At 43.5% G+C, this 16,504-nt stretch overlaps 1 pseudogene; it reads left to right on the top strand.

Annotated features, from left to right (window-relative positions):
• The first annotated feature begins 16,423 nt into the window (after positions 1-16,423).
• On the top strand, positions 16,424-16,504 carry LOC117477230 (annotated as a pseudogene).

The raw sequence follows: 16,504 nt of genomic DNA, 5'->3' as shown, positions 1-16,504 counted from the left end.
TATCGAGAATGATACAGATAATTCTAGACGTGTGGAAGGGCTTCCAGTTCCTGTTCTGAAAGAGGTAGCCTAGCTGTTGAAAAGGTTTTAACTGGGAAAGTCAACTACTAGGAAATGGTTAAAAGATGGACACCAAGGGGTGCTTGCAGGTGTTGTAGAGAATCCAGCATAATGCTTCTGACGAGGTGTCAAAGAAACGTGGGCTACCACGGCAACCAAATGCACATTTGAGTGTAAAACTTTAAAATATATATGCCACAGAAGGCATATGTGATGTCTGCTTTCCCTGCCATGTCATCTACAGAGCATAGAAACGGGAAAAATAATCGTGAGGAACTAACGGCTCAATAAAGAAACGTTGCCGGAATAATTCCTCCTAGCACTAGGCTAGGGGCCTGTCATGTTTTTAAATGTTTAAATAGCAGCATGTGTAATACTCCTGGCTCCTTCAGTGAAAACTTCAGTCTTGAGTGCAGGTTTTAACAGACATGGGTCCCTTTGGGAGCCAGCATAACCTGTTAAGAAACCTTGATTTAAGCCTGTGATAAGGTAATTTGACAAACATCTGTGATTTAGAAAGAGCTTTGGAAACGATTTGCAGCATGAAGCCTCCTGAGGCACACCCAGCAAGGGGGCAGAATATTGCAGGTAGAGCTTAATTCCTGTGGGGAAAAACTCTTCTTTGGTAGGTGATTAAATGTACATGGCCGCTTGGCAGAGAAGGATTCATGGTATTCATAGAAGAGCCACTGTAGGAGAGATCGAAGACTAAAATGATGGTCAAAAATGTATCGAGCTTCCCTTCATATTCACGTAACGGAAATTGATTAATTTATTTCCATTTTTTATTTAATTGATTTATAGTAGTATAAATACTTATAAACTTACAACTTCTGTATAATTGCCTCAAATATGACTTACTGCAGGCCAAATATTTCCATAATAAAACATTGCTTATGCAGAATTGTATTATATACCTGCTAAGATGCGATTCCTGAGGAATTGCTGCTGCAGGGGGCAGGAAGATAGAACTCGTGGCTGGATCTGGGACTCCAATTCCCAGAATCCTCGGGGGTGTGGCGTCAGCGGCACAACATGGTTGAACGCGGAAGTAGAAACATTTGTTTACATTGCAGGCAGAGGAAATCGAGTTTGTTCAAGGGAATATATCGTGGAATTAAAGGCTTCAAGCGTTGATTTAACTTCGAGAAGGTAGGACCAGGATGGCAGCTTGCTCCTGCCATTTTTTGGTGTTTAAATACCCGCCGACCGAGAGACAGTGCGACTCTTAGCTGACACACAAGAGAGGGGTTGTTACCGGTGCTGGCGTAGAACTCGGGACTTCCTCTGGCCCAAAGGATATTAAAAGCTACTCCAGATGAGGACGGAAGGGACACCCGGATGTGTGTCGTGCGGGAGCTGTGGCTCGTTCCAGCGGCGTCTGAACCATGCTCTGAGCTAGCCTGTGTTTCGGGAATGAGGCATTTCTTACGGCTTCTTGCAGAGGTGGGGACTCGAGTCACATGACTTGACTCGAGTCAGACTCGAGTCGCATATTTTTGGACTTGAGACTTGCTTGACTAACATTGATAAAAGACTTGACTTGATTTTGACTTGGTATTCATGACTTGAGACTTGACTTGAGACGGATGACTTGAAAGGACTTGTCTGTTTAAAATTAAATATTTGCGTTTGTTTTTGTAGTGAGATATTACGTTTATTTTTTTCGAAAAATGTGATTGGGTGATTATAGCGCCGTGCGCGCAAACCTGGCAACCCACTAGACGGCAGGAGCGTCAGTTAACATGGCAGCGGCTAGCGTTACTCCAAAAATAGTGAAGTTTGGATTCAAGGATTATGTTGTCGATGACGCTAATAAGAAGAGAACAGCGGTATGCAGGGTCTGCAGCATAAAGATCAGTGACACGACCACCACAACATCCAACTTCATTCGTCACTACAAAAAAACCCACAGAGAAAGGTGCGTGAATGTGTTGTGTTAGCTAGAAAGCTAACGTTAAGTTTAAGCTACGTCAGACTTGGTTTCAAATCGATTAAGCATTACAAAGAGAAGACAAAACGGTAAATGAACACTAGAACCGCCAAGGGATTCATTTGTACTAACCCCGATACTGACGGGCTGTCAGGAGGGGGAGAGAGAGAGAGGAAAAGAGATGCCTCGTTTATTTCCCCTGTGTTATTATCAGAAGTTACTGTAAACTGTTGAATAATGTAGTTCTTCTACTTTTAGTAGTTTGTTTAAATGTTTTAATGATGTTGTTTTTGTTTGTAGAAGTGCATCATTTCTTGATTTATTGTAAAATGAATCTGAACTTTTTGATCTGTTATGATGATAAACTGAAGCAATTTCTAAATTAACCGAATTAACTGAGTTTTAAATCGTCCTACTTAGTTTATAAGGAAATTATGAAGAGGAACAAATTAAATGATTTGAAAATGATATCTATGTAGGTGCTGACGCTGTTGGCGGTTCTAGTGTTAACAGAAGTTTAAATTAAATATGTGTAATGGCAAATGCCATATATGATTTTCTTACCTGGAATTCTGCCTTTTGAACAGACTTTTTGACTGAGTCCTAGCTATATTGTCTGCAGTTCTAGGGTTAATATTAATCTAATATGATTGTCATCGGTCTAAATTAGATTTCAAATGATTAACTGTGTATGTAATGAAGATCATAGTGTGGGTTAAATCCATTTTCATAACCACTGTCTTTTAACTGATTGAAATGGGGAAACTGGGCTTATTCATCAGAATTTCGTATGACTTGACTTGACTTGACTTGACCTGAGCAATGACTTGACTTGACTTGCTTGACTCTCACCACAGTGACTTGGGATTTGCTTGATACTTGTAGGTCAAGACTTGAGACTTGCTCATGACTTGCACATGTAGGACTTACTCCCACCTCTGGCTTCTTGCGTATGATGATTCGGTTCCAGTCGGAGATTGCAATAGACATTTGCAAGGACAGCACCGGCAGGCAAGCAGCAGCGACGTGGAAGTAGCTGCAGCCAGGGCCGTATCCAGGATTTCCTAAATACCGAGGTCCAAACATGATAAGGGGGTTCGGGGGTATACCCCCCCTGAGATATTTGGGATTTTCATGATCTAGTTAGGTGCTTTTTAAGTCCTGTGGGGGGTCACAAATTGGATAATATATTGATTTCAAACCATGTCAGTGGGCTGCAGCATAAATTATTTTTGAAAGTGTAATGCATAAGAATCAGTTGATTGTTACTATGAATGATCTGGACATGCAGAAGAGGCTAAAATGATCACAAAACATTGTCAACATTCATTTTCCATGTCTCTCTCCTTTCCATAACCTGCAGCCTCTCTTCCATTTTCTTTAGTCTCTCTGTCTTCTTCCTGTTCATTACTCTCTGTCCTCTACTCTTTCTCTTTGTTCAATCTCTCCCTCGTTGTTCACTTTTTGCTCCTTCTCACTTGTCGCTCCTGCCAGTGAATTAAAAGCAATTCAGCAATTTAGTTCATTTCACTTGTTTGCATTCTTTTTAAAATAAAAATCTGTTTTGTTTGATTCTCAAAAGAGAACAAAGATGTAAGCAAATTGTGTGGTTTTATACAATTGTATGTTATTATGACATCATAACTGCAATAGATATATGTTGTTTTAAAATTATGCCTATTGTCTATAGTGTCGTAACATATGGGGGCTCGTCTAAAGGCTGTCTCGGGCAGGTGCCGGTGTGGTGAGTGTGTTTCTTTTGTAGAATGGCCCTTGACAGCATGTGCTTTGTTTGTTTGTGTGCAGTGTAGAGTTGCCTAAATAGTCTACCTGATTTCTGGTTTTAGGGTGAGTTTCAACGTTAGAATGGATTTTGACTTGGAGGAGTTTGCTAAGGTTCCAACTCGGGGGAACAAACAGCAGCTAGAGTTAATCGCAGGCAGGTTTAACGTTCCGTGTAGTAAGCAAAGCAAGAAACAGGTCATTAAAGAACAGCTGTTGGCTGCGCTGGTAGAGCAGGAAGTGTTATCGGAGGAGGAGGGGGGCGTTGCTGGTTTTCCCAAAGACGAGGAGAAAGAGGTCTCTCCGACAATGAGCGAGCGTCAACTTCAGCTGGAGTTGCGTAAACTGATGATTAGAGAGAAGGAGATTGACAATAAACTGAGAGAGAAGGAGATCGACTGTAATCTCGAAATCAGGAAGCTTGAGGAGGAGACTAATCGTATGTTTCGTTTGAAGGAGCTGGAGTTGACGGGATTATCGCACCACACTCAGCAGTTGGGCTCGGCACAATCTCATGACTTTGACGGGGGTAGATATACTCGATTTATCCCAGTGTTTCACGAGAGAGATGTTGATAGTTATTTTGTCCTTTTTGAACGTGTAGCAACCACATTGAAATGGCCTAAGAACATGTGGACCGTTATGCTGCAGTGCGTTCTCACGGGTAAAGCACAGGAGGTGTATGCTGCATTATCTGAGGAGGTTAGCCTGGATTATGAGCAGGTAAAAGCTGCAATTCTGCGCGCCTATGAGCTGGTGCCTGAGGCATACCGTCAGAGGTTTCGTGGTTTAAAAAAACATGATTGTCAGGCTTATGTGGAGTTCGCCCGTGAGAAAGAGGTTCTGTTTGAACGATGGTGCTCGTCGACGGGGGTAAAGTCTCTAGAGGACCTAAAAACCTTATTACTCATGGAAGAATTTAAAAACTGTTTGCTTGACAGAGTAGCCACATACCTTAATGAGCAAAAACCCTTAAGACTGTCTGATGCTGCGGTTTTGGCTGACGAGTATGTTCTTACTCACAAGTCTGTCTTCAGTGAGAGGAGTAGGGCACAGGCCCGGTTTGTGGACAACAACATCAGGGAAACCCCAGTCCCCACTAACGTGCCATGGCAGTCCAGCAGGCCAGGAAATGTTGAGGAAAAACCGGGAGAGGTGAATTGGGGACCTAGGGATAGCCCAGTGTGTTATTTCTGCAAGAAAAGAGGTCATGTGGTTGCGAATTGTTATGCTTTACGGGATGAGGAGAAGCCTGTAAAGACGGTCGCCTTGGTGAGTACTTCAAAGACAGGGTCTCTCAAGTCAGGACTGGAAGTCTTTGCTCCGTTTCTCATGAAAGGAATGGTGTCTTTACCGGGGAAGAACAACAGGGTTCCAGTGACCATTTTGAGGGATACAGCAGCGTCACAATCCTTTATGGTGAGGGGTGTGTGGCCCCTGTCTGAGGAGTCTGCTGTGGGTTCGGGTGTTCTTGTGAGGGGGTTTGGTATGCAGTGTGTGGGTTCGCCATTGCATAATATTCACCTTGAGTCAGATCTGGTCACAGGTCCGGTAGCTGTCGGGGTTCGGCCATGTCTTCCCATCGAAGGGGTAGATTTGGTCTTGGGGAATGATTTAGCCGGTGGCAGAGTGCTCGTTAAGCCAGGGGTGAATGCGGTTGCAGTCACCCGCGACAGTTGTACGGCTACGGAATTAGGCAGACCAATCAGGGACCCTCCTTTGTGGCGTGAGGGTGGGAAAACAGGTACGATAAGCCCCGGGGCTGTTCATAACCCTGTCGCTGCCTGTGTGGTGGCGCTGTCCAGTGCTGAAAGTGACACCCCTGTCACCTCGGAGGCCCCGATCGCTGCGGAGACTTTGGTAAATATTGAGTCTCATCTAGCACACTTGCCTGATGCGCAGCGTGCAGATGTATTGGAGCTGATCGTGAAGTGGAGCGTCCTGTGTCGTACCGCCCCAAGAGATTCGATCCCCACCAGCGGATGTGTTCCACCATTGGTTCCACCGTCGAGAAGGAGGCACTGGCTATGGTTCTGGCTTTAAACCACTTTGAGGTGTCACTGTTGTTAAGGAATAATTCTTCTAGATATCTAACCTTTTGCTCTGTGACAGGTCAACTTGACTGGCACGAAGGGTAATTGTTGTGGGAACACTGAGGCACTTCTTTATCGGTGTTTGTGGGCTCTAGGATGTGAAATCCTTGAGGCCATGAGCGTCGGATGCAGGTGGCTCAGTGTTTAGTCTACTCCTGCAGAGATGTTGATTTCTCTCTGTGAACCAGTTAAAAGGTCTAGCATAGAGAGAGGTTCTTCAGAATTGACGTGGCAACTCTACCGTGTAGTCAGAACCTCTGACTCTTTGATTTGTGATGTGAATCCTCCGGCCGAATACTCTGAATAAACCCATCAGTGTTTGACATCAAAGCTCCAACTCTCACCGTGTCTCCTTCCTGAGTCGGTGACTCCATGCATTGCTACACAGAAATTTCCTCCACAAATTGGCGTTGTCGGCAGGATACCAACAGATCTTCAGAGACTGGTAAGTGTGATTTCAAATCTACATTTGGACATTGCCTTACCAGAATCTGTGATTGACGGTATCCTAAAATTATCTGTGAAGCTGAGCGGCTGTGTTTCATTTTGGTTAATGAACATTTGGGGCTATTAACCCCAGGGGATCATCCAGGGACGCTGACCTGGCTGATTTCCTCTGTGTGTGCTGCTCGGGACATGTGTGCCGTACAGGCAGTAGCAGAGATGTTTTGCTGCTCGGGGCATGTGTGCCGCACAGGCAGTCGCAGAGATGTTTAAAAATACCTTAATGAGGGCATCTGTAAAGTGGAACTTCTGTGTGAAAGCAAAATAGAGATTTGTAGTGAACAAATCGCCGAAATTCTGGGGGTTTCAGCGGCCAATACTAGCAGTTAACATAAGCAGCCAGAGATATTACCCCTATCGCCTCTAAAAAAAACACGGCTCCAGCTGCGGCTCCGGGTGTGTGTGTCCTCTGTGTGTGCTGCTCGGGACATGTGTGCCGTACAGGCAGCCGTTTTGCTGCTCGGGGCATGTGTGCCGCATAGGCAGTAGCAGGGATGCAAAATACCTCCCCGTATCTGCATGGGCTGGTGAAGTGAACTCAGAGGGAGAAAATCACAGCTTTTGTATATAGCTTTAACTCACACCACCGCCGTCTCTATTAAAAACGAGACGGTTTAAAAGCACTCTCGTGGCTTGTGGCCGTTTACGACGAGCTGGCAGGTGCGAGGTGCGTGCATTACCTGATGCGACACAGCTCCCTACATTGCTGGAGGAGCTGGTGCCGGTCCGGGGTGCATACATAAAATCATAGGCTAATTGATCACGGGTGGGCAGTGGCATGCAAGTGTAGAACAAAACTGTGTTTCATCGTTGGGATGAACACGATAGCCTGTGTATAGGCTGGTCGAGTAGGACTACAGTTAACTGTGCAGTTTTTGGATAGAAAGGGTAGCGGAAAAAAAGTCTATGCGCTCCTGATCGGGGGGGCATAGCACCACTAGAGCAGTAGTAGTGGGGTCGCAAGAGGATAAGCTAGTTATTGCTCTTGGACAGCTGCCAGGCACCGATCTAAGACTTGTATACAAGGGTGGGAGTGCGAGTCAAGGTACACCACTGAGAGATAATTCCCTACCCCCTCTGAAACCTCTTGAATTCGGACTAAATTGAGCTGGATGAGCTGTTGCTGACGCACTGGTGTTTATTATGAGTTCATGTTTGTTCGTCTAATTGCAGTGTGGTTTTTCTTGTACTAACCGCCGTCTTGTGCATGTTTTGTAACAACTAATAATGAATCAGTCCATAGCCAGGGTAAAATAAACTAAGCTTTAGTTAACTCACCAAAAGTAAATGACTTGAGAAAAATAAATAATATATAGTGTTTTGCAAAATTCTGGTAGTATAAATGTGCTGCAAAATGAAAATAAATAGCAAAAGAGTGTTTTTATGTCCTGCATCTGAGTGTGCAGAGGAAATGTAAACAAGAAGCACACTGTTCAGCGGCAGATCTGCCAGTGAAGGAAGACACAGCAGGAATAACAGAAGAGGCTCCAGTTATCCAAACTCAAGAGCAGAATCCAAGTCTAACTGAAGTGTCTTTTTCCAACATATCAGAGAACAACCCTTTTCACCAAGCCCCTATAGGAGAAGTATTGGAGTTGGATGGACTCCCCACAGCTACACGTGTCAAAGACTTGGAGTATGAAGTAAGGATGCTATCTGGTGAAGTTAACCAGCTGAAGGAGGAACTCAAAAGAAGAGAGGAAGACGGATCTCAAGACGCTACAACAGTAGCTATAGCTGGAAGACTCAAGAACTGCACAATCCACATGTTACCGGTGATAGCAGCTGGAGAAGGAGGATTTCAATACCAACCATGGACTCACAGGGACATGGAAACATTAGTATCCAAGCTACCTCCACTCACCAAAGGAGGTCAGAAGTGGGTGAATGATCTGGAGAAGTACACTGTCCAAGACGACCTGTGCTTGGGAGACATGAGGGCACTGCTAGGACGGATAGAAGGAAGACTAAAGGCAAGAGCAGTAGATTTCGAGGCCAAATGCGCCAACTCTCCAGATGACATTTCATTCAACAAAATCAGGTCGAGCTATTGGGCTGCTATTCGTCACATCTACCCGACAGCATACAGTTCACATGCCCTCTCCAGCCTAAAAAAAGGAACGGAGGAAGACATGCATGCCTTCTTGAAGAGATGTGAAGGAGTGTGGGAGGACAGCACTGGAGAACGACATGATGCTTCTCCGGCTGTCGTGATGTTGTGGAAGAATGCGGTCATTAAAGCCCTTCCCCAATCTGTGCAGGCATGCCTGGAAGACAAGGTGGGATTAGACATTAAACCCATTGAAGAATGGAGACAACATCTCATTCACCACGACATGACATACCAGGCAACACAGAGGGAAAATGACGAAGTGATGAAAGCACTAAAACTAAGACTTGTGAAGATGCAAGTAGCTGAGAAAGAGGCCGAAGCTAATAAAAACAAGAAATCGACAAAGCAGATGCCCATACTAGCAGAGAAGGCAGGGCGAACACCTCCAACAGTTCAAACTCAGGAAGAACCAGAGAATCAAATGCAGAACCAACAAAGCGGAGGAGGAAGTTTCAGAGGAAGACGTTTCCAGAATGGTGGCTGCTACACATGTGGTCAGACGTCACATTGGTCCAATGAATGTCCCACACAACTCCATCAACAGCAAGCACCTGTGTATCTGCCTACCCAAGTACAGCCGCAAACACAGGTATACCCTCCCATACAACGAAGGGGCAGAGGAGGAGGACGTTTTCAATCAACAGCAAGAGGTTCCCAAAGTGAAGGATGCTTCAAATGTGGTCAGCTGACACATTGGTCCAGAGAGTGTCCGCAGAACATTGCACCAAACAACGGCCCTTCACACAGTTACCCCAGGGGAGGTTTCCATGACTACAACAGAGGCAGGAGGTCTCAGGGATGGCAAAGAGGAATAGTATTTCCAAACATGAATGTGTTGAATGTTATTTAATAATAGTGAGTAGCATATTGCATTTAAATATAAATCATCCACAGATTAGTATAAGAAGATTAAAACATAGTAGAAAATGTAGCAGACTATTTTTGTAATTATGAGAAGGAAAGAGATTACGAGTGATGTTGTTCCCCCACACAGAAAACTATTGTGCCCACACAGCTAGTGAGGTCAAGAAAATGGGTTTACGCCCAAAAGATGAAGATGAAAGCCTAGTCCTCGCCTAAGACGGAGGGTCCTTACCAAGTCCTCCTGTTTAAATCGACTGCAGTTCAAGAGGCGAAGATACACCTGATGTGGAGCTGCTGAGACCTGAAAACAGAAACTCGATTCTGCTGTGGTGAAGTCTGGCTACAAAGGGAGGTGTTTCAATAAGATCGCTTGTCTCAAACCAGTGAAGAAGTCAACAAGAACCCAGCAGAACTAGAGAGTGACTGTTAGCGGGAGAACAGTGACAGAGTGACAGAAACTGGCACAACATTTACCAGCCAGTACATAGATAGACCCCGTCAGAAGACCGGGGCTGTGTTCAAAGGGGAACTTCATTTATTATAAGTTGAGGAATATATGGAGTCAGATTAAAATCTCAAACACATTTTTATAATAGGTCTGAAGTTTCTGATTTAAGGCATGAGCTGCCAACTAAATAACATAACACTGAGCTTGGATGAAGAAGTTGTAGGGTTTTTACAACAGTTTCAAGAATCAGTCTTCATTTATTTATGTTCAAGTGAATTTGCTGATTTATAAAGTAGTGCATAAGGCAATATCTATTTTTAAGTGAGGGACATCAGCCCTTCATGTTCTTCTGCGTGCAACCCTCTGTGAGAGTAGTTCGTATTTCCCTCTAGTTTAAAGAATTATTATTTTGTCATGATTTGTTTGTTTAACAGTGTCAGCCAATCTCTAATACTAGAACTATTAAGACGTATTAGCAACAGCAGTGTGGTTTTTTCGCAGTAACACTGACACATAGTACCATGACAAAAGCCATTATTGAACTAACAAGAAGTAAACTATATTTTTGTACTAATGACAGATTTTTAGTCAATGTGCATTTATACCATTGGAAGACGATACATCACACAACATCTTTGTACGCCTTGTGGGTACACAGAGGATTTATGTGTTTGCTACGACGTTAAGGGGTTTTCCACGTCCTATTCATAATAGAGTAATCATTGCGATATTAATTGAGCATTTTATGCTCAAAGGAGGGAAGGTCATGATTAGTCAGATAATGGATTTCGGTAACGCTGTAGTTAATAACTAATAACATGTTGTCAACACTAGCTCGCATAACAACAAAAGGTATACCAAAGCTTGGGCCTCCTCCAAGGAGGGAGTGGTCTAGTTTTAGATATTAGACAAATAGAAGTGGATGAATATGTCAGAGCTCTGAGTAATATTATCCAAGTTTTTGTCTACACAGGCTAGGAAAGACTGCACAGATACCAGACGAGACATCAGAAGAGACTCCTGTTCGGCCAGGTGATTGGGTGAGGGTGAAAGTTCCCAAAACACAGTGGGCTGATCCCCGGTGGTCGGAACCGTGACAAGTTGTAATGAACTTCACACGCGCTCCGGTTTAAAGGTAAAGAAAAAGGAGCAAATTGACACCACCTCACACATTGTCACCCTTCACTGGCAACTTCCAGAAAAGTTATTGGAAGCTAGGACTGATTTGGCAGAGCTGGAACAAAACAATAAATAGAAATACGATTAAGATAGCAACAGCTCAAAAGACTAATTGTCTTTAGATTTTTATAGATTGTACACTAAAGTGAAAACCTATTTTGTTTTTTCACCTGAAAAAGAGTCCAACGTTTTGTTTCTATTTTCGTATACGTTATTTTTGTACTCATTTACATTTTATAACTGACACAACCATGGATAAAATGTCAAGAACAAAGCCAAAGCAATTATGGGGTCCCCTAGGGATAAGAGTCAGAATAGCATTGTTGATTGTGCTCATTACACTTGGCACCTTTCTGGTTGGATGGGGAGTACGATATCATGAAAGACATGGATCCATTAGTTCACTCATAGAAAATGCCCACATCACTAACAAAACACCAGCTGTGTTTCAGAGACTTTCACTTATCCCCAGAGCCAAAAGATCAGTTGAGCAACAAGAGGAGGAGTTAGAAATACTCGTTCCCAAAGATGAGGAGGTTACAATCAAGATGATTCAACCCCCCTATATGCAGTTCTTGTATCAAATGATGAGATGGGTTTAAGTGATCGAGATATGTAAGTGATGGGGTTTTACAAATTAGGGGAATCTCCAAATACACTGGATCCATGTTTTAGTCTGTACCAGAAACACCCCCCGTTAAGACTATGGACAACCAACTGGTGACCTGAGCAAAATTATTGAAAAGTTATTACAGTAGAAACAGGGTACTAACCCACGAGGACAACTGTATGTACAAACTCTATGAACAAAATTCCCCAACAGATTGTGGCGACAGTGCACAGATGTATCCAGTCACAAAAGTGACTATTGCTAAGTAATAGTGAGATTTAAAATATTGGAGAATATATGGGGACGTCCTTTTATAGTGTGTGAAACATGTGGTGCTTGAAACATGTAAGTATTTCAATTTATAGAAGAAAATGGTTTCCTGAAAGAGTTATTTGGAGTAGATGTGTTACAGTGGGAGAAAAAACAATGTTTAGAGATATAGTACATTTATTAGTAGACATTAATTGTGTTTAGATGGCATTTAACATTTAAAACAGATAGTATGATTAGAAGATAGAGTGGAGAAGGTTGGATTTACTTTACCTCAGTGTGTTAGAATTTCTATAGGTAATGCGTCCCGAGACCTGGACTCTCTCTCTCTGCCTGTCAGACTGCTACGACCCCTATCAGACAAAAGACCTCACTATAGGAGACTCCTCCTCCTTCTCCATCGAACAGACAGAGAACCAGAGCTGAACCAACAACGACAAGACTCCATCCAGAACCATCTCCACCTGAGGCATCCAGAACCAGCACAGCATGCTGACATAGAGGCATACTCTCATCAGTCGCCACAGGACATGAAGTTCCAAGCTGAGCCACGAGATATGGCACAAGAGCAGAGTGTGGGACATGAAAGCAGAATACGCCCTCCATACAACAGCGAAGAGACTGTAAAGAAGGAGATGAAATGCAAAGCAGTTGGGCCACTGAAAAGAGTACCAGCGAAAGGATTTAAGAGCTGATGGACTGAGGAGAAGACGGAACCAGAGGAGTTGGCATGGTCTAACAGAATGTGAGGGGGTCGTGGCTTGAGACAACAAGAGGAGGAGAAAAGGAAAACGGGAGTGAGTGAGTTTATACATAAACACACTTATTCACAAACAAACTTGAATTGACTTGATAAATACGTAAAAACCAAAAGATTTATTAGCCATGAATTAATAAATTGGTAAATTAAAATAGTAATAAAGAGGAAACTGTTAAAGTAAAATGAGGAAATAATCCTAAAACACACTGAGGGTACTGTGAGATAAAGGGGTAGACATGATGGAAATATTCACCACACTTTACACTATAAGCAGTGAGTGTTTTGGGATTTAGGAGTACAGAGTAGAGCATATTTTTCAATCTTTCCATCATGGAAACGAATTATTCCCTAAGAGATTTTATTCATGGGTGAATTTGGTAGAGATCTAATGTGTTACAATATTGATCTACAGCTAAAGGGATAGTTTTAGAGACCACTCTATAAGAACAGACAAATCTGTGTTAGTTGGACAATGTTAAAGGGAGAGCTAATACCAAGCCAAATATAGTATCCCAATCTAAAGTATTGTTTTCGCCATTGTAGCATAGTTATTACCATAGGAGAACTGTTAAGGTGGAAATAACATTTGTTTGTCCAAGATGTAGAGTTTTAAAGGACACTGGGCAAAGAGCGATTGCAAATTTAATTTTGGAAAAAGCAATATAATTGGGAGTAATACATGCGGGGCCTTGGATCACTCATTGCAATGATGCATATTTTTGAAAACCCATATCGTTGAGGGAGAAGGGGAAAAATCGGCCCGAAGCGCCAAACACCTGGCCCCTTCTCCCGTTGGCACTCTGTCATTTTTTTGAAAATGTTTCAAAACTTCATTTTTGATTATTTTAAGATATAATTAAGCGTTTTCTTCACTTTTCTTTGCTTTCCACGGGTGGGGGCGCCTGGCAGGCCGCCTATGAGCACCCAAATTCGGCCTGGATCATCCAGGATTTGTGGGCTAAGCTCCATAAACTGACTAAATCACCCAGAGAGGTCACCTTTCTAGCCCAAATATATATAATACAAATACATTTAAATAGTAAAAGGTGCACTTGTGCTCTGCATTACCCGGAATTTTATTTTCATAGCCCCATGATAGTGATTAAAAATCATTTTCATGGGAAAAAGTGTTAAAACGCCTGATTAAATTATATGCAGGACCCCAGTGAGCTCCAGACTATGTGCATTGTGTTGGGGAACCATATAAATGATAGAATACATGCATTTAAATGCAAAAATAATGATTTAAAATCATTTTAGGGGGACAATTGTGGAGAGGAGCCTGAAAATGACTCTGCAGCAGGCCGCCTATGAGCACCCAAATTCGGCCTTCTTCACGGCACCACCACCCCTTCTGTGGAGGGTATTCTCGTGCCCCTGGTGACTCTACAAGGGGGGTGGTTTTTATGGTGCTTATATGTCCGCCCATCAGCATCCATATTCGGCCTTCTTCACGGCACCACCACCCCTTCTGTGGAGGGTATTCTCGTGCCCCTGGTGACTCTACAAGGGGGGTGGTTTTTATGGTGCTTATATGTCCGCCCATCAGCATCCATATTCGGCCTTCTTCACGGCACCACCACCCCTTCTGTGGAGGGTATTCTCGTGCCCCTGGTGACTCTACAAGGGGGGTGGTTTTTATGGTGCTTATATGTCCGCCCATCAGCATCCATATTCGGCCTTCTTCACGGCACCACCACCCCTTCTGTGGAGGGTATTCTCGTGCCCCTGGTGACTCTACAAGGGGGGTGGTTTTTATGGTGCTTATATGTCCGCCTATGAGCACCCGAATTTGGCCTGGATCATCCAGGATTTGTGGGCTAAGCTCCATAAACTGACTAAATCACCCAGAGAGGTGAAAGAGGACACATTGACCCAGCAGTAAGTGCTTGAAACGTGGGTAAAGGTGTGTTAAACTGTGGAGTAACATGTTTCAAATGACAGCACGGTGCTGCTTGTTGGCAGGCTGACTCAGTTCACTTGTCTCACACACACCCAGGGGGGGAAAGATAACACTTGTACCCAGGAATAAGTGTTTGAAAGGCGGGGAAAAGTTGTTTGAAATAGTATAATACCTCCAGGCCGCATAACTGCACTTTACAAGCCAGAAATAATGTTTAAATGGTCGGGGAAAGTATTTTTAAATGTCTGGAAGAGAGTTTTAGCCAGTCATTTTGCACAAAATCATTTAACATTGACGGTCTCCTGAAAATGCACAGAATATGTGCTTTTTCAGAAGACCGTCAATGTTAAATGATATCGCGCAAAATGACTGACTAAAACCCCGAAATAAGTGTTTGAAATGCGGGGAAAAGTTGTTTAAAATAGGCTGATACCTCCAGGATGCATAACATGGGTAAAAAGTGTGTTAAAAGGTCGGGGAACATGTTTCAAATGACAGCAGACTGGTGGTTGTTAGCAGGCTGGCTCAGTTCACTTGTCTCACACACACCCAGGGGGGGAAAGAGGACACATTGACCCAGGAGAAAGTGCTCAAAACGTGGGTAAAAGTGTGTTGAAAAGTGGGGGTACATGTTTCAAATGACAGCACACTGCTGCTTGTTGGCAGGCTGACTCAGTTCACTTGTCTCACACACACCCAGGGGGGGAAAGATAACACTTGTACCCAGGAATAAGTGTTTGAAAGGCGGGGAAAAGTTGTTTGAAATAGTATAATATCTCCAGGGCGCATAACTGCACTTTACAAGCCAGAAATAATGTTTAAATGGTCGGGGAAAGTATTTTAAATGTCTGGAAGAGAGTTTTAGACAGTCATTTTGCACGAAATCATTTAACATTGACGGTCTCCTGAAAATGCACAGAATATGTGCTTTTTCAGGAGACCGTCAATGTTAAATGATATCGCGCAAAATGACTGACTAAAACCCCGGAATAAGTGTTTGAAAGGCGGGGAAAAGTTGTTTAAAATAGGCTGATACCTCCAGGACGCATAACATGGGTAAAAAGTGTGTTAAAAGGTCGGGGAACATGTTTCAAATGACAGCAGACTGGTGGTTGTTAGCAGGCTGGCTCAGTTCACTTGTCTCACACACATCCAGGGGGGGAAAGAGGACACATTGACCCAGGAGAAAGTGCTCAAAACGTGGGTAAAAGTGTGTTGAAAAGTGGGGGTACATGTTTCAAATGACAGCACACTGCTGCTTGTTGGCAGGCTGACTCAGTTCACTTGTCTCACACACACCCAGGGGGGGAAAGATAACACTTGTACCCAGGAATAAGTGTTTGAAAGCGGGGAAAAGTTGTTTGAAATAGTATAATATCTCCAGGGCGCATAACTGCACTTTACAAGCCAGAAATAATGTTTAAATGGTCGGGGAAAGTATTTTTAAATGTCTGGAAGAGAGTTTTAGACAGTCATTTTGCACTAAATCATTTAACATTGACGCTCTCCTGAAAATGCACAGAATATGTGCTTTTTCAGGAGACCCTCAATGTTAAATGATTTCGTGCAAAATGACTGGCTAAAACCCCGGAATAAGTGTTTGAAAGGCGGGGAAAAGTTGTTTAAAATAGTCTGATATCTCCAGGGCGCATCACCAACAATGTACAAGCCAGGGAAGATGCCTGAATCCCGGATACTTTAGGTCTGTCACTTAGGGTGACCGCACCACTCCGACGCTCCCGAGAGCGGACGTCCATTGTTTGTAAGGCACCTAAGAGGGACAAGAAAAGGGTTAGGGTTAACCCAGTTACGCAGCGCCTCTGTTACGCCAGGTCAAAAGAGCCACACCAAGACCGGCGGTGACTGCGCAACGAGTCCGTCTCCCGCAGCAAACGTTAAGGGTCATCGCTTCTCGGCCTTTTGGCTAAGATCAAGTGTAGTATCTGTTCTTATCATTTTTTCCAGGAAGGACATTTCGAACCACG

The sequence above is a fragment of the Trematomus bernacchii genome, unplaced genomic scaffold, assembly GCF_902827165.1.
Source record: "Trematomus bernacchii unplaced genomic scaffold, fTreBer1.1, whole genome shotgun sequence".
NCBI classification, from domain to species: Eukaryota; Metazoa; Chordata; class Actinopteri; order Perciformes; family Nototheniidae; genus Trematomus; species Trematomus bernacchii.
Note: the sequence above shows the minus strand (reverse complement) of the source record. Positions and strands in the feature narration are given on the sequence as shown.